Genomic DNA, 4,890 nt, shown 5'->3' with positions numbered 1-4,890 from the left:
AACATCACCCAGAAGTTTCTGTAACTATATCTCAGGTTTTAAAGTTTCCCCACCAGGGCCTGGTTTATCATGGCTGAGCATTGACTTTGTGAAACACTGTGGTCCACATTACTAGATCCAAGTTCGCTTCTCAGATGTCTCTAATTTCCTGCTACAGAGATGATGATCTTTCTACATTACCAAAGAAGCCTCTGGCCAATGCACTAACTTTTAATATTCTCAATTTCATCCCCACCTTCTCTTGGGAGGGCAGGGGGGTGGGGAGTGTCAAGACATCTTGTCTGTAGTGGCATTTCAATTGTATTTTAACAGATTAAAGCCTGCCTGAAGATCTGAGAGTAAAACAGCCCCACTGGTCAGCCTACAGAACAGGTAATGGTAACACACACCTTTCATCCCAGGAGCCACACTAGTTGCCGTAGAAACCGGGCATTATATGCCTTTAATCATGGTGGTGCATGCCTTTAATCCCAGCCCTAGAGAGGATTATAAGAGCCAGTGGTTGGCTGCTTTGCTTTTTGGATCTTTAGGTTGAACCCCAGTTTCAGTCTCTGAGTTTTTATTAATTTCTTGAGCAGTTGAGGTTCTAGGAAGAGTATTTTCCCCAAGTAAGCCATTTAGTTCACCAAGTGGGCTTCTCCTAAATCAGAATTGTCCAAAATTCACATACCATGGCTAGATGAATATCAGAGGACTTTTGCTTATTGCTTCCCAAAATACTCCCGAGTTTATAGGTACCTAAAATTGACTTAGAAACCAAATTTTTACTGGTAATAAATAATAAATTTTAAAGTCATCATTTGTAATTCATATAGTTTTATCATTTATTAAAATGAAAGCAAATTTACATACTATAGCAATGGATATGCTTGTTTAATTTAACATAAAAAATTAAATGTTGGCCAAATATTTGATACAGCAGAATGTAGAGCACCTGAAACAGTTTTTAGAGCTGCCTGATAGTTTAATTGTATAATTGTCAATACCCAAAATATCACTTCACATAAATGTATAACACAAAATGGCAGAAGTTTTCAGTGCCTAGCAAGGAAAACTTCCTTTCAATGTGTTGGTCAAGGAAGTCCAAGAGACTCTCAAAATAACATAGGCTATGCCATTGCTCTGGATGTGGTAAGAGTTTATGCATCCAGAATGTGATGGTAAGACCTTACTGCTGAAGATACTAACCCAATACCCACTGCCCAATGAAGCTATGGACCCTAGAAAGCCTACTACTGCCATTTCTCTTAATCAAAACAATCTCTACTTACATTCTAAATATTTACCTTTATATCCACATAGATCTCTCACCCCTCCTCAGAGAAGCTTCCTTTTGCATCAGACAGACCGTTACAGAAAGTCACAGCTGGTCGGAATGCAGAGAACAAGTAGTTGTGCCTACAACACAACCCCTATAATAAAGCCTCAGAGAAGGGTGCAAGAGAGGAAACAGAGGCAGAACAATTGTAAGAGCCAGAGGACCAAGACAGTGTCTTTTATATCTGACAGGGAATATGCACCCATGAAATCTCAACAATATGTCTACCTGAAAAATAACACCACCAGTTACCAACATAGAGAAGAAATCTCACGAGGATCCAGTGGTGATTTGAATGAAAAAGCTCCCCATAGGCTCACATATTTGAAAACTTGGTTCTCAGCTGATGGAACTGTTTGGGAAGAATTAGGAGGTGGGGCCTAATTGGAGGAGGTGTGCCTCTAAGGTGTGGGCTTTGAGGTTTCAAACTTCACACCATTCCAAGTTAGCTCTCTCTCTCTCTCTCTCTCTCTGCTTCATGATTGTCTCACAAGATGTGAGATCTCAGCACTGTGCCTACCTGCCTGCCTAATGCTGGGCTGGCTCCCCACCATGATAGCCATGAACTCTAACCTTTGAAACTATAAGCACCAAACAAGCACTTCCTTTCACAAGTTACCTTGGCCACAGTATCTGATCATAGCAATGTTGAAGGAGGAGCCGTTTGGTCGTTCCAGCTGGTCAGCACCAAAATAATCACACAGAAACTGTATTATTTGAAACACTGCTTGGCCCATTAGCTCTATCTTCTTATTTTCTAACTCTTAGATCTTAATTTAACCCATTTCTATTAATCTGTGCATCACCACAAGGTCATGACCTACCAGCAAAGTTTCAGTGTGTCCTTCTCCAGAGGAGGCTCCATGGATTCTCCCTGACTCTGCCTCCTCTCTCCCAGCATTCAGTTTAGTTTTCCCCGCCTAGCTCTGTTCCCCTATAGCTCAGCTATGGGCCCAAAGCAGTTCCTTTATTAACAAATGATATTCACATCATACAGAGGGGAATCCCACATCAATAGCAATATAAAAATAATTAGGACAACCTCACCCCTAGATGAATAAGTTTTGCCCTGAATGAACTCCATGATAGGCTATCCAAATCACATATGGTCAGCTCTACAAACATATAACATACTAACAACACTAAATTGGCTGGTATCGATAAATATAAATGATAATATATGTAATGATAATTAGACAGTAAAAGGCCATAAATTTTAGAAGCAAGGAGGAGGCAAGGAAAGAGAGGAAAGAGAAGGAAATTATGTAAATATAAAATTCATATATAAAATTCTCAAAAAGTAAACAATTTTTAAGGAGAAAAGAAAAGCAAATAATCTTTGCATCAATACCCACAATCACTTACATGGAATGTGTCTGAATATTTCTTTTTCTAACTTGAAAGGTTACATATATGGCTTAGTGGTACAAAGATTGCTCACCTAGTTTGATCACTACCATCACACAAACCCAAATAAAAATAAAAATAAATACAATAACTTGAGATATTCAGACAACTTTATAAAACAATGTGCTGTCATTAATTGTACTGTTGAGTTCTCATACTTGGTACAACTTGGAAAAAATAATCCTCACGCCTTCCAGACTTGAGTAGCCAAGATAGAAATGTTGAGATTTCTGGAAAAACAAGCAATAAGCCAGGAGGAATAGTATAAACTATGTAATAAAAGACTCAAAGCCTATTAACTTTGTTTCATTGCACTAAAAAAGAAAAAAGGGACTGTGGGGTGCTGGTGTCTAAGTATGTACCCTTTCTAAAACATTGAGAATAAAAAACCTTATTGCAAGAAAAGTAAATAAAAACAAAAAAAAACTGGCAGAAGCATGCTTAAGGCCATTTCAGAAATTGTTGGAAATTTTGCCCAACTCTCGAGCCAAGATTCATTTAAAATGAAATTCGATCCAGCAACCTAAACAGATGCTGTCTGTATCCTCAGCTGCCAGTAGCAGGGTCCTGCTTCCGTTTATGCTTCTTACTCATTTCCTCCTCTCAACAAAAGGTCCACCATGTGCTCATTGCTAGCCCCAGCCTCTGTCCCCTCATCCACACAAACCCCATTCTCTAGAGCCTGTCACCACCCACCAACAGACTCTCCATCCAATGGCTGTGGAGTCCTAACTCACCTTGCTGTCAATCAAGAGTGAAATGTAGGGGCAGATGGTTAGGAGTGTGGCTCCAATGGAAGACACATGCAAGAGCACAGGAAATGATCATAGAAAACCCAGTGGAGGGCTTATTAGTACTTTGATGGGGGAAACCCCACCAACGGGGAGAATATGGTGTTGTAGGTTATCTTAGGTGAGTCCTGGGTCAAGTGACCTTTGGTTAAAGGCTTATTCCTAGTTCAATCAATCACAGCCATGGGAACTGATAGATACTTGATAATGAATGGCCCCTATTTGGGGGAGAGGGGCTGGAAGCAAGGCAGACACCATGGCATGCCTCCATACTGGGTTTCTAGGACTCAGGGAACAACGGACATTGATCCTCATTATTGTTTCTGGTGTTTTATCATATTGGGAATGAGATTTTGTTTATATATGCAAATCTTAGGAGCCCAAGGGGAAGGGAAGTCGAAGCTAAGTAGTTTCTTCTGCGCCTGCAACAGCTCAGTCCTTCTCTACCCACAAATCTCTCCCTGCGGGAATGTCTCCCAATGCCACAGATTACTTTCATCTTCCAACAGCCCTCCTTGATTTAAGGACCCCAGTGAGGGACAGAATGAGAAGCCAGGAAGGCCAGGAGGAGGAGAGAGGGTGACAGAAGAAACTTGCGAGATAAAACAATTTCCATCCGCTGACAAAATATAGATGGTGAACTCGGAAGTTTTCCACCATAGTAAACAAGAAAAAGAAGTGGAAGAAGCGGGCATATAACTTTATGGCCTGTGAAATTGAATCACCTCTCGGGGATTTTTTTACCTGTTGGTGGACAATGAGGAACTTCCTCATCTCAGGCAAGCATGGGTCGTAAAAGCCTCTGGGAAGCCAGAGGACTGAGTCTATCTGATTAGAAACCAGAAGGCCTTGGCTTCGAAGCCACACTTTATGTATCTGAGCTTCTTCCACTGGAAGCTGTGAGCACTGTGAATTACAGTGCTTCACGGGCCGAGAGGTGCATCTCTCCATTGTCATAAACAGCAAGGGAGAAGCAAGGCCACCATCTTAAATCAGCAACTTGAGAGAGAAGGCAAGTAGAAACATCGCTGGGCATCAGTGAAGCCCCCAATAAAATCCTGAGTTTGTTTGCTTTCCCTCTCCTCTGACTTTGCCGTGGCTCTCTTTGGTAATCCACCCCATCAAGCAAGCACAGCTCATCTTACCAAAAACTAAAATGCAGAGTTCATTCTCTATACTTTCTCTCACTGCTGGAAGATAGATGAGACAGAGACAGGTTGGGCAGGAAAAGGAGCCATTGTAAGACCCTAACAGGGACTGAGATTAGAATTTCAAACTCGGACTTAATTACCCAGTTTCTGTGTTTCCTAAAGTTATTATTATTTACTTCTTTATCAAGTCTGCATGTGTGCATGCATGCATGCATGTGTGTGT

This window comes from Microtus ochrogaster, chromosome 6 (assembly GCF_000317375.1).
Source record: "Microtus ochrogaster isolate Prairie Vole_2 chromosome 6, MicOch1.0, whole genome shotgun sequence".
NCBI classification, from domain to species: Eukaryota; Metazoa; Chordata; class Mammalia; order Rodentia; family Cricetidae; genus Microtus; species Microtus ochrogaster.
This window is presented reverse-complemented; position numbering follows the sequence as displayed.